Below are 23,194 nucleotides of genomic sequence, written 5' to 3' on the forward strand. Positions count from 1 at the left end.
TGGGTCACCTTGTCATAGAAGGAGATCAGGTTAGTCAAGCAGGACCTGCCTTTCATAAACCTATGCTGACTGGGCCTGATCACCTGGTTGTCTTGTACGTACCATGTGATGGCACTCAGGATGATCTGCTCCGTAACATTCCCTGGCACCGAGGTCAGACTGACAGGCCTGTAGTTCCCCAGATGCTCTTCTTGTAGATGGGTGTCACATTTGCTAACCTCCAGTCAACTGGGACCTCCCTGGTCAGCCAGGACTGCTGATAAATGATGGAAAGTGGCTTGGTGAGCACCTCCACCAGCTCCCTCAGTACCCTTGGGTGGATCCCATTTGGCCCCATAGATTTGTGTGTGTCTAAGTGGTGTAGCAGGTCGCTAACCATTATGGGGGCTTCATTCTGCTCCCTGTCCCAGTCTTCCAGCTCAGGGGGCTGGGTACTGTGAGAACAATTGGTCTTACAATTAAAGACTGAGGCAAAGAAGGCATTAAGTGCCTCAGCCTTTTCCTCAGCCTTTGTCACTATGTTTCCTCCCACATCCAATAAAGGATGGAGATTCTCCTTAGCCACTCCTTTTGTTGTGAAGGTATTTGTGGAAACATATTTTATTGTCTTTTATTGCAGTAGCCAACTTAAGTTCTAGTTGGGCTTTGGCCCTTCTAATTTTTTCCCTGCATAGCCTCACGACATCCTTGTAGTCCTCCCGAGTTGCCTGCCCCTTCTTTCAGAGGTCATAAACTCTTCTCTTTTTCCTGAGCTCCAGCCAAAGCTCTCCGTTCAGCCAGGCCAGTCTCATTCCCTGTCAGCTCGTCTCTCAGCACACAGGGACGGCCTGCTCCTGCGTCTTCAAGATTTCCTTCCTGAAGAATGTCCAGCCTTCCTGGACTCCTCTGCCCTTCAGGACTGCCTCCCAAGGGACTCCGTCAGCCAGGCTCCTAAACAGGCCAAAGTCTGCCCTCTGGAAGTCCGAGGTAGCAGTTCTGCTGACCCCTCTCCTTACTTCTCCAAGAATCAAAAACTCTATCATTTTGTGATCACTATGCCTAAGATGGTCTGCAACCACCACATCATCCACAAGTCCTTCTCTGTTCACAAACAACAGGTCCAGTGGGGCACCCTCCCTAGTTGGTTCACTCGCCACCTGTGTCAGGAAGTTATCTTCCACACACTCCAGGAACCTGCTAGACCCCGCTGTATTGTATTTCCAGCAGATATCTGGTAAGTTGAAGTCCCCCATGAGAAAAAGGCCTAGCAATTGTGAGTCTTCTCCCAGTTGCTTACAGAATATTTTGTCTGCCTCTTCATCCTGGATGATGCTCAGCGGAAGTCATAATGGACTTTCATAACATGAAGAATCTTTTAAAAGGTAAAATAACTGCAGCTTTGTAACAGTGAATAATAACAGTTTCACCTACACTGTGAACTTCATTGACAGAGTATTTATGTGGAAAACTTTGTCATGAAAAGATAAAATAGTGTGAAAGGTTTCCTTTCATTTCTTCTCCTGTTTAAGGAAACTCAGATAACTGACCCTATCTTTTCTCATCCCGAAGTCAAAAAGCCAAATGCCTTAGGCTAAAGACGTATAGATTTTGAAATATTTAAGGTAAATATTATTCCTTCTAAAATATATTTAAAATTAAAACTGAAATCATGGCAATCCATTTAGGGCATAAAATTATTTATGAAAATTAATTTAAATAAAAACAAAAACAAAAAGACATCAGTCTTTATGTGTTTGCTGCTGTAATCTCACACAACTGGAGAAAGGGAAAATTAAATGAAGTTAATAAGTGACATTTCCAAAACAAACAAAAGGAGCTATTTCTTCATAGAGTTAAAAGTCAAGCCATGGAACTCTTTGCTACAGGACATTAAAACTTTACAGAGGTTCAAAAAGTGATCACTTTTTTGGAGGAGAGAGAAAACCAGAGGGGGAAAAAAAAAAACAAACAAAAAACCCCAATACAGCTGAAAGTTGCTAGATAAAAAGACACCACTGATGATTCTCCTTGCCTATAAGCTTTCCGATCTCTAGAAGAAAGAGGAGCATATGTGGGAAATAATGTCACAGACTTCTCAAACTTCTCCCTAAGCACCCTTCTTCAGACAGGCTGGAGAAAGGAAACTAGATTAGAAGTGTGTCTGTCCCAAGTCACTGTGGTTATCATAAGCCTCTCTGCTAAAGGTATAAAAGAAAAGACGGGTGAAAACCTGGAATTAGTTTGCTCAATGACTTATCCAGCATCTCAGACTGTAACAGTCTCTCAGGTGCGTGCTAAATACCATAACTGATTTTTCCAGTTTTTTTGATGGGGGGGAGTTCAATGACTTTCAAAGTTGTAAAACAACAGGAAAAGCAGGAAGACTTGGTCTCCTATTTTAAACTAAGAACAAAAAAAAATTGTCTGAAGATAAAATTCACTGGTTTTTTACAGCACAGTTAACAGTTCAGTTTATTATAAGCAATATCTCATAAAAGAAATCCATTTTAATTTCAAAATGCATATTTTTCTTCTTCTCCTTTTAACATATATCCAGCATTCTTATCCTGTAAATGAAATTACCTTAAACAAATTAAATATTGCTATCTTTGTACACTTAATATGAACTGGACATAAATAATGAATTTTAAAAGTCCTAAAAATAAATTAATTGGTTCTCCATTGTCATGCAAAACCATAAAAATTATTAATTTTTTACATGTTAAGGTCTGTAATTGCTTTAAAAAAACCACATAAAGGTACCAATTGTGTTTAGTAATAAATAAATATAAAAATACTACAGCAAAAGTACATTTACTTGAAAATCAACATTTGCTATGGATACCACCTTTCTTCGGGAATGTAAGAAAGTAAAAACCCGACAATTTATATTCATGTAAGTCTAGATGTTCAAATGATGAATAAATGGCTGGTTCAAGCTGCACAAAATATTCCACTGACTTCTGTTACCATCAGATACACCATGCTTACAGAAACACTCTCTAATAGTAATACAATTATAATAATACAGATTAGCTCCTACAGCCTGTCTTTTCTATACTGTCATCAGTGGTTGCAAATAATGGACAATAATACAATAAAAAATATTTCCAGGAAACTGAGCAAAAAATCCTGCCTCTCCCCCCCACCCCCAGCCCCGCCAATTTAACAAGAACCCCTTGACAGAGCTTAGTATGTTCTTCTGGCACCTAATATCTACTTTCTGGAACTTGAACAGATGTATTCACGGAGCGTTCTTTAAGTTCACAGATCTAGAGCTGAAATTCTGCAGATCAATCTGTACTGAAGTCATCTGGGGAAGCAAGGTGACTGTGCTTGGTATTTCCATCTGATTCTTTCCTGACCTACAGGAGAGCACAATGAAAAAAGTCTATCTGAACAAGATTTAGAGCAAGAAAACAAAGCCCTTTTAATTCTGATTTTAGTCAGCATGGTCACTTCTCTGATTTGTCTTGAACTAGTTATCTGGGTCAAAATACTATCACTTCCTAAGACAAAGATTTCACTTGAAATTCCAAGCTGGGACCCACTAATGGAAAAACAGAAATAAATACAAAAAAAACCTTGAGTTTTTTTATCTTCCAAGGACTGGAGATGTAGATTGTATTGACCCAGAATTTTTAGAATTCAATGTTATTTGGATGGATTAGGTTAGGAAGGTAATGGAAAAGATAATGAAAACTTACTGTATAACTGTTAAGTTATAGCATTCAACATTTACTAGCAAGTCTTTCAGCACCGTGTGTAAGGTGCATCCTTTCACCAGTAACAGAGACATGAAAGAGAATCTCAACATCTTTAAGGTGACTACTTGATGCACTCTAATTTTTTAAATAAATGCAATTTTCAATTTTTGCAGTCCTTTCCCCAAGATGAGCAGAAATAGAATTTGTGAGTGCTTGCACAACCAGGAGCTCCCTCCTCCCCATCCTTCAGACAACACACAAAGTAAACTTTGAGCTCAACTTTCTAAAACTCTTTTTTCCCTTCTTTTCCGAGATGACCAATTTAGAAGTTTGCAAGTAATGCATATAGAACGGCATTACATTTTACCACTTTTTCAGTTTGGAAAGACAAATATTTTCAGGGTAGGCCTGGTTCTTTTGTCTCAGAGAAAATGGTGGTCAGACTGAAGCTAAATGAGACAATGCCTAACAACACTATTCGCAGCGAGGTGGCATAAAGAAACAGCTGCCTTCCACTAATCCATCCCAGTTCTTTCTTCCTTCACTATTCATCTTACTTTCAGTCTTTCTCTACTAGCAACCTTAATCTTTCCAAAGTTTTGCTCCCTCTCCTTGAAAATCACTCCGTTGCTCTTTCTAAATCTTCTCTCCAGTCCTCCAACTACTTTTCTCTGCCTTAATCTATTTATTAAAGTGTTGCATGCTGAGGATCAACAGGGCCTCTGTACATCTAACTGTAATTTTAAACACAGACTTTCTGAATAAAAGGAGTAGAAAAGTTTAACAAGTGACATTCAAGTTGGTCTCCTCTGTAACTTCAGCACTAGCTCTGACACAATCCTCAAAACCAGAGAATGAATACTAGTTTTCATACCTTAGAAACAGCTGCTATTCAGAAAGATGAAAGCAAGCCAGCCTTTCAAGGGTACAGCTACACTCACAGAGACATGTCACCCCCCATCCTGTTCCTCAGTGGTTCAATCTACCATACCTGAACTTACATTATGTCAATAAAATTCTACATATATCATCGATTTTATCTATTTCATGCATGCAATGAAAAAGCAGCTTAAAAAATGGGGGAAGGGGTGACTGAGAAAAGTAATTCTTTTTCCAACCTGAGGAAACTTTAGACAAATTTGCCTTTGATAATCGACTGAACAAGCTGCACTGCAAGCATCAAGGGATGGTGCAGGGATATCTAGCAGGTGCTGCAGTTTATCACAAAACCGTCTAAAATAATTGGAAGTGACAACCAGCACTACCACAAATGATTTATTAGTCTTTCACTCAGCTTTTCAGCTTCCTCAGGGCCAGAATAAATAATTTACCAACTCTGTATCTTCCAATCATTAATTCTTCCCTGTGCATCCAAACTACATTTAACTCTGCTGGGTTCAGTGGAATTAAAAACACAATATGAAGACTTTTTCCCCCCCAAGTATAGCATTATCTGACTTTATCTAAAAGTAAAATTGTCAATCAAAATTTGTATCGGTGATAGAAGGATTAGAGCAAGCAACCAGCGCTGACTTACAAAATATCTGCAGAATAAAATGAAAGTTAAACTGAAGAGATATCAACAATGAAATGCTCCCAGGGGGTCAGGCGTGTTCTCAAGATATAAAGTACTGATAGTGTCTGAAGATATCGATTAGCATTGTTCTTCTGATCCATAAACTAACATTACTTACAGACAAACATCTTACATGTCCCACATGGCAAATGCAGGATGAAAACACTGAACAGGAAACAATCAGAAAATAAATGAAAAAGGAGATGTGGGCAAAATGGAAGGATTAAACATGAACAGAATGGTTTTGTAAAAAGGCAATACTTTTTGAGGAAATACATTAAAGATACAAGATTTACTAATGCCCTTGTGTTCATATCACAAAAAGAAATTAAAAAAAAAGAGTATTATACAAGGCAGAATTATAAACTAGGAGTATAAAATGGCATAAAACCAAAGTACACTTTCAAATTTAAAACAGAATATATAAGGTACCATATTCCTATTAATTATGTAGAGAAAACACAGAGAAAACAAAAATCACACCCTAAATCCATTTTTGATGTAAGCTAGTCTTGTCTCATTAAATCAGCATCTATGATTAAAACCAAGATCATTTTTGGTACATAATGTATTGCATTGTTAGAGCAGCATCTGTTTGTTGCACAGCAACACATTTTTCAGCTTTAAGAAACTGTACTCATAGAGAAGAAACAATCCAGACTTTGAAGATATAAAAATATTTTTACTTCCAAAAGCATTTTGTACTAAAGGGGTTAATAACATTAATGTGCTAATATTTTGCATTCCAAGAAGAGGCTTCAAGCTGTTGGAAACATACAGAAGAAGAATTTCATGGTACTAACAGCTTTCTTTCAGTCCTATGGGACTGAGACAACTCAAACTTTAAGTGCTTAGCAGAAAAGCTCTGTAAAGCTATGAAGGGTAATCAATAGGACTTTCACCAAATAATACAGTCTGAAATGAAATAAATTGGCCATAACAAAAATGCCTTACCCTTTTTCTCATCATTAATCTCAATATAGAGAAAAGTAGATACAGTATGACCTACAAGTCCAAAATAGCCAACATACAAATATGTTTTCACACTACTTCTAACAATACAAAAAATTTTCACAAATACAGGAAATTTCATATTATTAATTTGAAAGCAATTTCTTATCCTATGTATTTCTCAAACATCAATTTAAAACACAGATCATCATCTGCTGCAACCAGCCAAGCACATGCTGAACTCAGTCTCCCAAAATTTTCAAGAGAATGACACTGTTATAAGGGCTGAGTATTTTATCACTATGACAAGGGATGTTCTAAAACATTCCCAAATCTGAAAAAAATGCAATATTGTAAATAAAACAAAAACTTAGAGAAACTAAATCACAAGCAAGGTATTGATATCTATGCTTTCTTCTGCTGCAGGGCCAAAAAGCCTTCAAAGAACTTAGGTCTTAGGAGACAGAGGGAACATACTTTGGGAAGCCTACAAAAGATAAAAATACACTTGATCCCAGCATCAGATCACTGAGCCAAAAGTCATTTGCCCTGAAATCAGTTATTTAGATTCATAAGAAAGTATTCACTGTGGTCAAATTTTAAAAAATAACAAAGTATGTTGCCTGTTGCTCATACGACCCAGATATGGGTCCTATAAACAAAGAGATCCAGGAAGCTGTTTTGTCATTTAACTTTTGGTGCTAACTTATTATGGAATCTTTCTTGAACAAGTGCATGGACTTTTTGACTTGGAGAAAAATGGATTTGGACACCAATTGCCTTAATAAGAGTCCTGAATGAAAGTATAAAATGAAGTTTTATTGCTGTACAGGTTTCCTTATAGGTTAAAAAAAACCCCCAAACCCACCACAAAAAACTGTGTGTCCAGACTTCACTTCTTGGGTTTGTTCGTACTCTTATGCAAAAGCATTCCAAAGTGACAGCTGGTCACAGAAAATAACGGGCTAATATAGAGGTTGAAACAATTTTGGTAAGAAAACAGCATTCAATACTTCATCTTTTTCTGATTAAAATGCAATTATAGCTATTGATACAATCAGAAACTTCCCAAATGACCTCTCTCACATAAAAATGATTTAGTAATGTTTTGAGTACTCTCTTCAAAGGTTAAATAAAAGAAGTGACTGAGATTAAAAAATGGGGGTCAGAAGTATCAAGCCCGAGGACAGTAAATCAGCCTTAATTTACCCAACTAGAAAGTTGCACTGAAATCTTCATTGCCTCTATAAGAATACAAAGAAGTGTATCAGAAATTCTCATACATAGTTCTCAGTGTATAAGAAACTAACCGCATTTCTTCATGTTCCTATCAGTTCTGGGTCTATCTTGGTCAATAATGTCTGCTTATAAGAAATGTCCCTAAGGGAGTACTGGGTAAATTTATAATTGTATTTCTCCCAAAAGAACCATGTTAGCAAATATCAGTTTTGACAAAACATCCTCACCTAAGGTATAAGTTCGTAGATCTTCTCACACTCAGTCACTCTGAGTGCGATTTTTCACCTCCATCAATCTAGTTCCCTTTCCTCACATTTTTTCATCACAGCTATTTGTACATTCTAACAAAACCTTGAGATGGGGAAGAAGAAAGGAAAATTCTGTTTTATCTGCATTTACCATTCAGCAAATCTGTCATCTCCACTTTATGAAAGGGAAGTGAGGCAGAGGAGGGCCACTGAGTGCACGTGGCAGTGAATTAGGAACCGAACTTGTCACCTCCTGATGACACTTGAGAGGTATACAAATCAACAGTGCATCCATTATTACCATTTTGGCAGACAGCATAGGTTCAACCTCCAAGATTCTCCAGAGCTGCGTTTTACCCTTAGCTACCAAAGACCTGTTTTTTGTCCACCACCAACAAAAAATAGCAACTAGAGCTAACTACAAGGTATGCAAGGTAAGCCAAAGTTAAGAATCCTGCTAGGTACATTTCTGAACAGGAACCTTAAACAAGAAATTTTCAATAGACTACAACAAATGAGAGAGACTTTTATTTAGCAAAATGCTCATAAGTTCTTTTCCTCCAAAACCAGTGCTTGCAAATTATTTTAAGCAAAACTACCCACTATAAAACAATGTCTGTAAAAATCCATGCAAGCTATTAAGAATCAGATAACTTCTTGACCTAATTCAGGGTTACAAACCAAAGTCTGAACTGTCACTAGATGCTGAATTGACCTCTGAGTCACCTGAATTAATCATCATAAAGGCTTCAAACCACCTGAAGACTTTGGAGAAAAGGAAAAAAACAAAAAAAAACACCACCAAAAACCCAAACCCCAAAACCGAGCAGCTCACTTTCAGATTTCATCAGTAAAAGTCAACCTTATCCAACTTAGGAATATTTGAAAAAAAAAAAACCTGTAAAAATAGCCCATTTTCCCCCTCCTCTTGAAGGAAGCTTTTGATTGTTTGATTTTATTTTTAGTTTTAACATGCAAGCCACTCAGCTAGTCAGCCCAGTCAAGCCAGCCAACATGTAAAGGTCTGATTTTGAAGAAAAAAAAAAATATTTCATTATCACAGCTCAAACACGAATGCAGACATTCAGGTCTATCCTGTTGTAAAGTCTTCTTTTCTTTCTACATATAAGGAACATCCTCAAAGACTGAAATGGATGAAATAAATTGAGATAAGATAGGAAGTGACATTACATCAGGGAGTAAAGGAGGTTTATTATTTAGTAGGAGAAGCACGCCTCATTCATGTTGCCCTTATCTTGGGGGATGTATAGCCCATCCCTGAAATAGCCATTTTGAGTATATACCAACACCAGCACATGCTATGATCTTTTCAGTATTCTGCACAAAAAAGTGTTATGCAAACCACTTCATTTTGCTATTTCATGCAACAAATAAAAGGCATAATAAGTGTGCAGTGAAAAATCATGCTCTGTGTAAAGAAATGCCCAGACTTACGGAGTAACACACTCTTGTAATCAGCATAACAAAGGCAGCATGAGAGAAAGCAACTCAACTTCTAATCACGTTTTAGCTAACAGGTTGGTAGACACAACCATATGGAACAAGTAACGTCTCTTGTACTGAATGAATGGAATGCATTTCAGCTGTGTCTTTGCTGTTCTTAAATTATTAAGATTATGGGCACACTATCTACTTGAGAACAATGTAAGAAAGCTAGAACATTGTAACTTCCGAAGCTCAAATACCTTCAAACACAAGTCTCTAGCATGCTCCAACAGATAAATCACTGAACTTCAGTTGTAGTTCTAACAACAATACATTTTAAAAATATAATTGAAGGTGAAAGACTGAAAAAGACTGAATATCAGAAAATACTCAGTGACAAAAATTGAACCTAACATCATAGGACTTTTGGCAATTCTTCCATTCAACCCCTTCCTCCTCCAGCCTTCCACATATTTAATCATCTGTTAGTAGAAATTTTTGTGGAATTGGTTGTCAAAAAGAAATAGTGAGGATGATCATGTTTTCACAGAAGCATTGTTAATAATGCATCAGGAAATGAAAAATATTTAGTTGCAATTTTCTAAGCTTTTTAGCAAAATATTCACTAATCTCTTGCTTCATATACAATACCTGGGTAAAAATAAGATCTCTACCCCAAATCACTTCTATCTTATCAGGCCAATGATCAATTCCTAATATCGGACAAAAAATTAATTTTTTTTTCTAACCTATTCTGTATATTCTACACCTTCTCCCTTTTGAAAAAGAACTGTTTCTTTTTACCTTTAACAACTTAATCTATGAGTTGAACAATCACTTGGGTAACACTCCGTATGACTCCCCTCACATTTGCAGGCCCTGGCCCTCAAGGTGGACTTTAACCATGCCAGCAGCTGCTTGAGGAACAACACAGCATGGAACAAGCAACCCAGGTTTTCTGGAGTGCATTGACAACAACTTCATGATACAAAGTTGAGATGGAGGCTTTCTGCTGGACCTCATACTTACAAAAAGAACTCATCAGGGATATTAAAAGCTGAAAGAAACATTAGCTGCAGCGACTATGAGATGGTGGAATTCAGCATCCTGAGAGGAGGGAAAAAAGCAAAAAGTGGGATCATAACCCCGGACTTCAGTAGAGGAGACTCTGACCTATTCAGGGATTGGCTCAGAAGAATCCCATGGCAGATGGCTGTGGAGAGAAGGGTCCAGGAAAGCTGGTTGATTGTCAAGGATGTCCTTCTCCAAGCTTAAGAATGGTTCATCCCAAAAAGCAGGAAAACAAACAAACATGGTAGAAGACCTGAATGGATGAACAAGGAGCAGCTGGCAGAACTCAACACAAAAAAAAAGCATACAGGAGATGGAAGCAGGAACAGGTAACCTGAGAGAAATATACAGACATCATCCAAATAAGCAGGGATGGGGTTAGGAAAGCCAAAGCCCAGCTGGAGTTGAATGTGGCAAGGGATTTGAAGGGCATCAGGTACATCAGCAGCGAAAGCAAGACTAGGGAACATGTGGGCCTACTGCTGAATGGGAACTTGGTGACAAAAGACAAATAGGAAGCCAAGACCCTCAATGCTTTCTTTGCCTCTGTCTTTACTGGTGAGACAAGCTTCCAGCAATCCTAGGTCCATGAAACCAGCGTGAAAGTCCAGGGCACAGTAGACTGATCCAGGTGGAGCAGGATCAAGTTTGGGAATATTTAAACAAGCTGGATGTACACAAGTCCATAGGCTTGAAGGGACAGACTCACAAGTGCTGAGGGAGATAGCTAATCTCATTGCAAGGTCATCCACAGCAATCTTGAAAAAGGCATGGAGATCATGGCAGGGTCCTAGGGACTTGAGCAAACCAAATGCCACTCCTCTCTTGAAGGAGAGCAAGAAGGAGGATCCACAGAACTACAGGCTCATCATCCTCACATCAATCACCAAAAAGAATCACCCCATGTGCCACACTACAGACTGGGAGTAAAGCGCCTGGAACACAGCTTTGAAGAAAAGGACCCGGGCATCCAAGTGGACACTGAGTTGAACATGAGCCAGCAATGTGTCCTCACAGCAAAAAAGGCCAAGACCATTAGGAAGAGTATTACCAGCAAGTCAAGGGACGTGATTATCCCCCTTTAAACAGCACTGGTGATTAACGCTTCTGGGGTACGGTATGCAGTCCTGGGCTCCCCAGTACAAGAGAGACACAGACTTATTCAAGCACATCCAGCAGAGGGCCTGAAAGATGATTAAGGGTTTGAAGCATACGAAATATGAGCAGATGCTGAGAGACCTGGGATTGTTTAGCCTTGAGAAGAGAAGGCTCAGGGGATTTCATCTATTTCTAGACTTTTCTGATGGAAGGGAGTACAGAAGATGGAGCCTGACTCTTCTCAGTGGTATCCAGTGAACAGATAAAAGTCAATGGATACAAGAAATCCCATTTAAAAATAATAAAAACTTCTTTTACCATGAGGATAATCAAAGACTGGAACAGGTTGTCCAGAGCAGTTGTGGAGTCTCTACCTTTGCAGATATTCAAAACCCAACCAATGTCCTGAAGAACCTGTTCTAGCTGACCCTGCTTTGAGTTGAGGAGTTGGACTAGATGATCTCGAAAGGTGCCTTCTGATGTCAACTACTCTGAGATTCTGTAATTTGATTTATGGGAAACCATAAATGTTTTTGCTCAAGTTATTTGTATTCAACAGATGTTTATAGATCATTAGTGTTAATTATATAGAAATCAGCAATTGGACCTTAAATAGCTTGTTAATGCAGGTCTTCCCAAATCACTATATTAACTTTATTTCTTCAAGTATTTTGTCACATGCATTATTTTCCTGTTGATTCTTTTCTTAAGACTCTGAAAGTATCATGTGAACAAAACAATGTACTTGATACATTAATGTACTTGTACTTGATACTTTAATGACACCAGATGTATCCCCGTTATTGATTTTTATATCCAGCTTCCTTAACTGGAATATAGGGAAAAAAATTCTACAGGTATAAACCAGTCTGAGGCATTAGATTTCAGCTAGGCTCCTTCGCCTCACACCATCTTCAGTAAGAGATGTGACCAAAACTGAGTGAACAATGTTGCTGTTGACCCTTGATGCATAACAGCAACATGAGGCTGGAATTACTTGGTAACTGCCTTGTGTAGTTAATATTCCTAATGTTGAGTTTTCAGTAAGTTGTATGTAGCAAAATTACAATTTTTCAACAACTACAGAGGAATGAATTATATATGAAATTATGGATTATATATGAAGCAGTAAGGACAATAAAAAAAATACATTGATCAATGTACTTGATCTCCATGAAATAACCACACAAAAATATTTCTTTAAAATCAAAACATATACACACACATTGACATGTATCTTAAATTTAACTAGAGCATGAGTTTTGAACACAGAGGATTTGGACATTCATTCATATTTGTACCAGAAGAGTACAAGAACTGGAGAGAAATCTTCTGTAGAAAAAAATTTTGGCAAATGTGGAGAACCAAAGACATACAAGACAGATGAACTAATGGAGGTGTATATGAGAAAAATTACAAGATAAAATTTGACACAGAATGTCAACTAAGCCTTATAAATTACGCATAAATTTTTACCTTAGACAACTTTGGAACACTGAAGAAACAATGCATCAGAGGGAATTTACTTAAGAAAAGCCCTACCATATTGAGCCAAAGGGCTCATTTCTTTCAGACAATACAGGGTTTTTTCTGCATTAATTTTCCTGGTGTCTTAAGAGTTTTTAAAATGATGTTGTACTTCCTGAAGAAGATCAACAAAAGTCAAAATGAGTAAATCAGAGTTAAAAGTAACCAAACATGTCATAATTTGCACTCCTGCTGTTGCAAAATACAGCGAGATAAACTTCAGAGACAGTAAACGATTATTACCCAGTGCGCTTTATGTACCTGGCGGCAGTATCTTTTAACACCATACCTAGGCACTGGCTCAGAGTACTGCTTCATGACTGCCTCCTAACCTCTTCAACTGTCTTTTTCTCATCCCCTCCTTGAACTAGCACTAGCATTAATGTAGTCAGATCAGAAAATTAATAAAGACTAAAACTAACATAGCAAAAGAATGCATGGATGCACAAGCAGCAGCCTGCATAAAAGTGGTGAGAACACATGGCTAGGGAAGGGGGCTTAGCAAGGCTACCTTCTTCAATTTCTGAAGTGATTCTCCCAATTGATCATCCTTAAAATGCTTCAATTTATATTGTAGAGCAGTATTTATTCAAATAATAATTAGACTAGTTGTCCTAGAACAAAGATGACTGAAAAAGCACTTCATGTTGATCTAGAAAGGGTAAAATGTTCATATTATGCATATCATTTGCATTTCCAGCTAGGGCAAATTCTAGTTGCTCAGTAGTAGCCAGAGTATTTTTTTTTTTAATCACTTGCTCACACAAACTGTTTTGGAGTTGCCAAAGGAATTTTTAAGACTGCAAATTGAAAGGAAGGTGCACAATCTCTCCTATAATACAGTCACTATAAACTGTGCAAAGAATCAAGAACCTCTGCCTCACTTTAATATTTGAATGTCTTAGAGGAAAAAAAAAAGAAAAATGACTTTTGTTTTTACCTAAAAAAAAAAATAGCCTTTCTAAAAGATTCTCCATAATTTCCATTAGTAATGAATGTGAAAGTTGAGCTGTATCTCCCCCCAAATGGCAAACTTACACTTTACTGTTTTGCATTTAACTATTTAGCAATATTGCCTTCCCGATGTCAGCTTAATCCTATAATTAATAGGTTTATATCATTAATAGCTTTTTATTCTCATTTAGAGCATTTTGCCACGTAGTTTTTTCATACTGTTAGTTCCCAGAGCAAAATATCTTCCTTTTTGTTTCTGAATGTTTCTGAACTCTGTCCTGTCCCAAGCCACCACCAACAGAACAGCTTCACCTTGATTCTCAACAAATCAAATGAATGCAATTAACTCAGTTCAAGATCAGGATTCTTTGTCCATAAGAACCGCAGGCAAGACTGGGCTTTCCTTTGGAAAGTCAATCTAATTTGCCCTTTTTCTGTAGTGCTGACATATGCCTTAAAGCAAGACAACCAGAACAGTCCTATGGCCAACATTACCCAGTAATTTTAAAAATCATTACTTTAAATTTACAGAAAGAGTAAGTCAGAAAAGAAAGAGGGAAGTGATCTTTCAAAAACAGCTGTAGCATGTAAAAGAAATTAGCATGAGTGACTGCAGGGAAAATATCAGCAATAGGCTTTGAAGAAATCTGGCTTAGGTCACTGAAAAGAAAACAGAGGCAGATGCTAAGCTGCCTAGCCCAGGTCACTGCAGGGAGAACAACAGCTGGTTATGTGAGTCTTGCCTGGGACACGGAGTTGGTGCTTGATTCTACTGAGCCATTTTCTAATACATCCTTGATGATTTTAGTATGCGAGAAAAGCTGAAAACTAATAGATTTTTTTTTTGTGGGTGAAACTATGACAAATTAAACCATTTATTTAGTAACAATACTTGGTTTTATTCTATGTGTAGTTGTACACACAAGAAAAAGAGTACAAATGTTGACTGGCTATGTAGAACTACATCTGAAATAGAATTAAGAGTTTCTGAAGGGCTCTACCAAGTTATCAATATTTTAACAGCTTTTAAAAGCTGTTATATAGTAGTGCAGATAGTTTCAGGACCAGAGGGTCTACACATTCATTCCATATTAACTGTGGTATATTTTAAGACATTTTATTTTCACATTCATATCGGGGTCAGAAGAAAGAATGTCCTCTGATCACTGTATCCACAATCACCTTTAGCTGAAAGTTAAAGAACTCCTTTTTATAACCCACTAACCAATGTTCGAATTGACTTAAGAGAGTTGTTGTTCATCCATCCAAGGATTTCATTAAAACCTCTACCATCGTAATTTCTGGATTATGTTACAGAAAACTGAACTCACATTATGGACCCTGGTAAGCAGAAGAGAGTTTTTAAAGTGAATTTTTCCATGATTGCCCAGCTCCCCATTTCATGACTCATGCATTCCTTCCAATCATATTATTCATCACTCCTTTTCATGAAGGCAAGAAATTATAAATGATTACCATCTTGATTTGTCTGAGCACAGAAAAAAATATCTTTAGAATCAATGGACAACTCTACTCAATAGATCAGCTACTTATTCAAAGTATGTTTCACTGAAAAAGCAGAATATGCCTTCAGATGTGCTCATAGTTTTACTAATTGTTCTAAGATGTATTGCACACACATGCATACAATACAGTCTTTCTCTAAGAAAGAGTCTTAAGAGTAGTACTGTAGATTTTAGGTGATTAAAGAGAAACAAAAGATTTTTTTTCAGGTTATATATACTTCTCACTCCCCAGCTATTTTTACATTCACTCCCAGGTAGTGCAGGCATTTATTAAGAACAAGTAGGCAGAGCAAGGCAAACAGAACTCTTTATATGAATAAAATGAAAGTGAATGAAAGTGTTAAGAAAATTACCTTTTGAACCAATTAAAGAAGAGATAGCTTAGAAATACCATGGAGAGGAGTTGCATAGAACAGAAACAAAACCCGTTCTGTATAGAAACAGAAAAAAAAAGTAAATTTATCTAGTCAAATAATTGCACCAATTTCATTTGTTGACTCCAGCTTAGAAGAAATTCCAAAGAAAAGCTTATACATCAAGTGTCTAGATTACTCATACAGACCCAACTATATCTATCCCAAAGGAATTACTTCTTGTTTACCTGAATCCACAAATCGTATGAATTTCATGTTAAAGCTTACTGTACAAAAGTTAAGTTTTGCAGTATTAATCTAAAACCTCCAAACTTTTTTTATCAAATGTTAGAACTGACATAAATGTGATAAAATGGGACAATCCCAGATGCTTAGGGTCTTTGAAAACTCTGGTCAACTGAAACATGACAGATACACAAACATACACACAGGAGAAACTAAAAAAGGGAAAATAACAAAGTTCTTTGCATTTCATATTTTTGCTGTTTTCGCAAACACTATAAGGGATGTTTTTAATGTTTGTTGATCCTCACAACAGAGTAAGGAATATTAAATCCAGCTATAACCATATCTCAAATGCAAGAGCCTGGGATAAAGAAAATAGTCTAAAATTAGTGTTTACTATATATAATGCTGTAAGAGAATATATTCATCAACTTCAGTGCCACTATCAGCTTATCTTGTCGTAAGTTACGCTCAAATGTTTACAAGATCAGAATTTCAGCTGAAAGGAAAAACATGTTTCAGTAGAGACAAGTCACCACACTAGGCACAGCCTTCTCCACTGAACTTCTTGCATCTTCACTGTATTGCTGACAAGATGCTAGAGGCTCTTTCTGGTAGGCATGAAGAAGTATGCACGAACAAGACTAAGCTATTGTGACTACCACTTTGCTATTAAGTTCCATCTGAGGTAGATGGGTATTCCTAGTATAAATAAACTGGCAAAGTGCTCCTGATGTAGACTTGACCGAACTCATTAAAACAGAGAAGGAGAATCATCAAAAACTTTCTGGATTTGAGGTAGATAAACTCAATGAGCTACATTTATGAGGTTGCTAGTCATCTTCTTTTAGGTGCTACTCATTTTCTGCAGTTAACACAGATTAAAAAAAAAAACATAAAATATCGCTTAAAGTTTACATAATACTCGCGACCATTACTGAAATGTAACTAGTTACTGTAATTCTCATGAGGATCTTTTTTCACTGCTTGCAAAATAGGAGGCACTTCCTCTCCAGGAAAGGTCATCATGGTATGTGGACAGTTTATGTCAGGTGACCTTATGAAAACCATATAGAAGAAATAAGAAGGGGAGATACTGTAAAACTAAAAAATATTAGATTGCAGTTTACACCATGAACATCTGAGAACCCATGTTTTGCATAAAAATATAAACTAATTAAAATAGTGCAAATAGAACAGAAAAGCTACATGTGTGTAGCTAGTAATAAAGCTGCTTACTGTTAAAAGGTTTTCATAGAACAGGCTGTTGGGGTTCAATATTCAAGTTAAAATTCACAACTTACTATGTGAATGTTTAACCATGCAGCTGTATCTTCTAATGTTCTTTCACATAAAAAAGTAACATCTCTCATACAGTGAAAGGTATGTATACGAACGTACAAATATGTTGTTGTAAGGAGGCTGATATTTTAATAATATAATAGGATGATTCAACTCTGCTATTGCTTTCAGATGTCCAACACAAAAGACCCTGTGCTTCTCAATAACCCACTGTTGCTACCAACATTATGCCTGTAAGTTCCTATCATCATACCATTGCTTCCCATGGTTAAACTCTTTCCTCTCAAATTTACATCTTTCTCCAGCTTCTGTCCCCCTGTGGGATCCTTAGGGCAAGTCGAGAACAACCGCTTACTACTTGACTATGCTATAGAGTGTAATCCCGAACCTAGAGTGGTAATATCTTGCTGGCTATACCTTTTTCCTCTTGTAGACATCTTCTTTCTAGGCAGTGCTGCAAAGATTTTTCTGTGAAACATACGGAATTTCTACTAGCTTGAGGTTTTTTTTCTTTTGTTGTTTTTTTTTAGCTGAGGTGTTACTACGATCCATGCTTTACGTGAACTTATATTTTAAATAATGTTTGCATCATTTCTTTTTAAAACATCATGCTTTCATCACTGTCAGCTCTGATCAATCCTACAGCCTTTAACAGAGACTTCCAAAATGCATTGCAAAGCAGCTTCCCTACAATGTGAAACAGAACTTGACTATTCGTTTTACAAAACCAACATATGTGTTTGGTTACAAATACTGGAGTATTTCTCTAGTACTTCATTCAAAGGACTTTTTTTAATACTTGTAAAGTTTGCTTTGAGAGAGTGCTGATCCCTATTCTGTGAAGCAAGCTAGCATCATTAGGATGACAAAATCAAGTCTTATTGTGGCAAGAAGAAACATCATTTAGTGTCAACAACACACTGCTATTGATTTGAACTCCTCCTTGCCTCATGGGTGAAATAACAAGCTCCTAAACACAGACTCTCTAAGCATACCAATAGAGGAGAGAGGCAAGAAAAATACTAAAAATGGCTGTATTAAAGATACAACAGGAAATATATGACTCATGAGATGTAAATTCTTTTATCTGTATGGAATAAATTGAAGAAGAGCTTAATATGGCTTCTGCAATTTCTATGGAGTTAGATTAGAACAGAAATACACCTACCAATAATACACCAGATTTAGGCTTCCCAACCACCATCTCCTAACTGTTCAGTATCCCCTGTGAAACAAGCCAGCTTCATTTTCATTATCTAATATGTGACTATTCACATTTTTAAAATGACACCTTATTTTAGCATCCTGGTTGGCCATTTCAGTGTAAGATGGGGAACTGATTGAGCATACAGCGTAAATTATCCGTTCACATTACTGGCAGGATCTCTCTAAAACAGAGCTAAGAAACAGTCTGTCAACATGGATAGGTTTACTCTTTTTCTATTTCTGAACAACGGACTGCAATTTTCAGAAAAAAACCTGTATCTTTCTTCTTAAAAGATACAAAAAAGAATAAAACCATAGTCAGTTATGCAACATCAATATAAATACCACTTTGCACATTGATAGTTCTTTTTCCAGAACCTAAAGCTATGCCTTTAAGCAAATTTGCAAACCAAAAAAAAAAATGTAGCAAGATAAAATACTACTTATGTTGTCTAACTGCACCCAAAATTTAGGCTAATTTCAAACACTTTTGTAGCATCAAAGTTAGCATGCTAGAATTCCACAGTCCATCTCTTAAAACGTGACTGAAGTAATATACAAGGCATAAAATATTATTTCAAGATAACTTCCTTTTAAAAATACTGAAGTGTAGGGAACAAAGCTATTTTCATACCACATCCGAAAATGGATGAGGTGTGAAAGAAATCTCTTGTTTAATGTGACCTTTGGCTGTACTTTCACTTGTCATCATTATGAAGTAGCTACTTTCAGTGCCAACACATAAGCTGCGTTATATTACCCTATAACAGTAGTAGCACGTCTTTCAGGAAGTGTTTCATACTCTTGAGAAACTGGTGGCAGAATGCACTGACAGCACTTACCTTTGTAACTGCTTATAATAGCTCTTATTCAACAATAAGACCTCGTTTACACAAGGAAATAAGAGTGACTGTACTAAATTTCATAGAGCATGTCGCATAAACTAGTATATGTTGAGGAACTCCCCTGGAGTTCTCAGCTTCAGTGAAAACATTCAAATAAGGAGAAATGTAAATTCCAGATTGGAACTCTGCCCCAAATAATAATATTCAGAGCTTTGTTACTGTGCACGGACCAAAAATACTGCATTGTTAAGATCTGCAACATACTTGACTTTTCTTAATGTATGTAATTAAGAAAATATTTCTGGAAAGCAAATGAATTTGAAATTCAAGTAAGATTAATAGAACAAATACGACAAATTTACGTTTTATACAATGGTAGCAAGCTGCAGAATAAAAATCAGTAGCTGTCATTATCTAAAGCTGTTCATCTAACACCGTAGAGAGAAAAACCATTGATACATACTGTACACACATTTTTATCCATGTATATAAATCAAAGGAAACAGCTTCCTTTAAGGCAAGCATATGAAGATACTAAAGCAAGATACAAATTAAATATTCATACATTCAATATTTCAAAATAAGGAATTTGGATATACACATGCATAATTTAAGTTCTATAGCGAAACCTGTCTACAGAGGCCATTTCTACTGTATTTCAACAGCATTGAAACTTGAAACGTACAATGCAGCCTTTCCATGCTGTGTTAAAACTTTAAAGTATATAGTAATTCATTTCAAGCACTAAACACAGAATAAAGGCCACGTTATGCACACTGCACTTTTGCAGAGGAACTGCTGCTGTGCCCTATTCATTACAGCTCTGAAACAGGGCTGTCAGTCCCAGTGCTCTCCTGCAAGGTGGCTTCCGACTGCCCAACAAGTTACTCATTGGGAACTGAAGTCAAATAAGCAACTTCAGGTAAGATGCTCATCGGTCCTGAAATACCCGTCAATCAGAATTGACTCTGAGTCACATTCTGATCCCAGGCATGTGTTTTAAATTCCGTAGAGCTGGTGCTCATACGTGAAGCCTAAAACTGGCCCCTTACACTGCTTTTATATATTCACTCAAGCCTCTTTGGAGTAAAAGATGAGATTTCAGACCTTTTTAATTAGCAAAAGAAAGCAACACGAAAACAGGCTTCACAACAGTACGTTGTACATGAGGAATGATTCTTTGTGAACACAGAACCTGAGAGTAGTTTACATACAACAACACAGACATGTTAAATTTTCCGAGCTTATAAATTCCTACACATGCAAAAAACACTGTGGGGGGAAAAAAACCCCTACTACCCACCTTCCCCCCTTGACATGTATCTTCTCCCACATGTGTCTAAAGATACCACCATTCCTCCCCATATATTTAAAACCTTGCCACTAAAAAGGAACTCTCCGTATGAGTTAAGGTGAATGTATTATTTTCTTATTAGAAGCTAAATGTATTAGTTCAAATATCAAGAGTCTCACTTAAAAATATCCATTTTATTGGGACAAAAATATCTCAAGTTGACTTTAAGAATAATAAAATAGTACTTATGAAGGGGAAAATAGAACTACTCTGCTTCTATGTGTTTTAAAGTAAACATTTATCTTTGCTCCTTAAAGGTCACTCATTTGATCTTGACACATCTATGAAATAATAGAAGCAAAAGCTAAATAAGTAGAAAAGTGATATTAAGCAATATAAAGCTAAACAAAACTAGTATCTACATGGTAAATTACTTCACTGAAAACCATCTATGGATTCTGCAAAGAATATACTTTTGCCTTAGAGCTAGTACTTTAATTTTCAAGAACCAAGAAAAAAAAAAAAATCAAAACTAGTCAGTAACAATGCAGCGTCGAAAAGCAATAAACTCAAAATTAAGTTATAAATAATTTAAAGCATGTCATGAAGATGTATTAATAATTCATCAGATAAATAATTTACTAAATAATCAAATAAATAAATAATGAAATACATAAATAAATCAGCAAATAAATAATTCTGCAAAATAACCTAAACAATAAGTCACTAAAACAAATGACAAACCTACAAAACTACAATGATTTTCTAAATTCTGATAGTTTTAAATAAACAAATGTATACAAACTAGATCAATCTTTGGTGGATAGAGAAATATTTTTCACTGCTATTGGTAAATTCCTGATTACACTGCACAAGGATACAATTTTAGATTTTACAAGTGTGCAGTTTTTCCCTTGTAAATTATTAACATGATTGCTACAATACATCCTGCTCTGTATTTTACACGTAATCCCTTTATGTAGCTCATTTTTTGCCCCCCAAAATGAAAAACTCTTTACAACATTCTTAATTCACATATTTCTTTTTTTTCCTGGGTGCAGTACTTACAATACTGCAATAGCCTTCTTGGTGGTTCTCCTCCTGTCTTCTGCAAACCTTCAGAAGTTTTGCTGCAGGGGGAAAACAAGTAGAATAACCTTAATTATTACAGATGGTATCTCATTCATTAGCGGATGACAACATTTTATTTGAAAGCACAAGAAAAGCTGTTTTATAATTCTACAAAGCAACTTAATGTGAAACAACCATTACGGTTTGCAGACTACCGAAAGTTTTTAGAAGTCTTTGGTGGAACGAGTTCAAGCAGACTGAGGCCTGTTTCTTGTATTTAAGCTGACACACAATCTGTGCAAACTGGCACTAATTCAGATGTAAAGACAAACCACGAGAAGGACAAAATACTTGGCTGACATCTAATGTTATCCTTGATTTTGGAAGTTCATAGTCCTTGAAAGAATACAGTGAGATCATTTAATATCCACTATCTAAGTACATTCACAATTTAATTAGAACACTGCACTCCAATGTCAACAATGGTACCACAAAGGTCAAAATCCGCCCATCTCCTGAATCAGTTTTCATTCTCCATTTATTTTAATGAATAATACTGACAACCACCATAGTTTTCTTCAAAGTGGTATTCCGTAACTATAGCAGTTAAAGAAATGTGCCATAAGTGTAATCGTGTTATCAATTTTTTTCCATTGTCAAAAAGGTTTATTTGCTTTCTTCCGTAACACACATTACACAAAAGAGTGAGACAGTTGCATAAACCGTGCTACTGACTTGATCTCTGTACAGGACTGTAAAAGTGAATGAATACATCAAACCTGAGGTTATATATTGTTTATATGCACAGGTTTTTTGCTACTTGGTTCAAAGGAAATCAGTATGCAGTGTTGTTTCTGCTGGTAAGATCTCAAATGGTTGATGGTGTTGCTGTATTTCAGCATTTAAAAGCATAAAGGATAATTTACTCTTAAAACTACTTGGGCACATTATATTTAACAAGTCTCAAATTCTCTTTAGGGATTATAATAAGGAAACACTTTGCTTAATCATAAATTTTATATTTATCTTGGCTAAACACCCTCCTTTGGATAGACTGCCATGTTTTGTCAACAAAAATCAACACAGTGGAAATGAAGTACTTGTTCTGTTGTGTGGTCATTCAAAAGGGTATGTAGAAGTAATGTAAATGTGCACCAGCGCTGCTGATAATTTCACGCTCTCATACACTCATTTCAATTTGCTTTAAAAAGGACTATTCCTCCTGGCTAAATATAGTCATCATGAAAAAGTATACCTCCCCTTTGAGCTAATAACACTGCAAGCCCCAAAACACAAGAGTACAAAAAACTTCTATATTTTAAGGACTCTGAAGCACTTTCTTCTCACAATACAGGATTCTGAAGTGGGACAAATGAGACTGGTTTTATTGCTAAGATATTCTCTTTTAGTGCCCAGATTTCTGTTTGAGAATGGCAATTCATCCATTCCCACACCACATCTGTGAATCCCATCCACTCCCGAAACAAATCATATACATCCTAAATCCTTCTTTTTTAAAGTAACGGATCCTTGTAAAAGCAGTATATACCTTAAC

General features: G+C 36.4%; 1 protein-coding gene across 1 annotated transcript in view; it reads right to left on the reverse strand.

Moving 5' to 3' along the window:
- Positions 1 to 21,702, reverse strand: part of TBC1D5 (TBC1 domain family, member 5) — a 297,889-nt gene extending 276,187 nt beyond the window's left edge. Inside the window, exon 1 of the mRNA XM_010585896.1 lies at positions 21,637 to 21,702. The gene's annotated coding sequence lies outside the window, so the exon portion shown is untranslated. The remainder of the gene's footprint in view (positions 1 to 21,636) is intronic.
- Positions 21,703 to 23,194: the final 1,492 nt, after the last annotated feature.

This window comes from Haliaeetus leucocephalus, unplaced genomic scaffold (genome assembly GCF_000737465.1).
Source record: "Haliaeetus leucocephalus isolate CR32 unplaced genomic scaffold, Haliaeetus_leucocephalus-4.0 Scaffold135, whole genome shotgun sequence".
NCBI lineage: Eukaryota > Metazoa > Chordata > Aves > Accipitriformes > Accipitridae > Haliaeetus > Haliaeetus leucocephalus.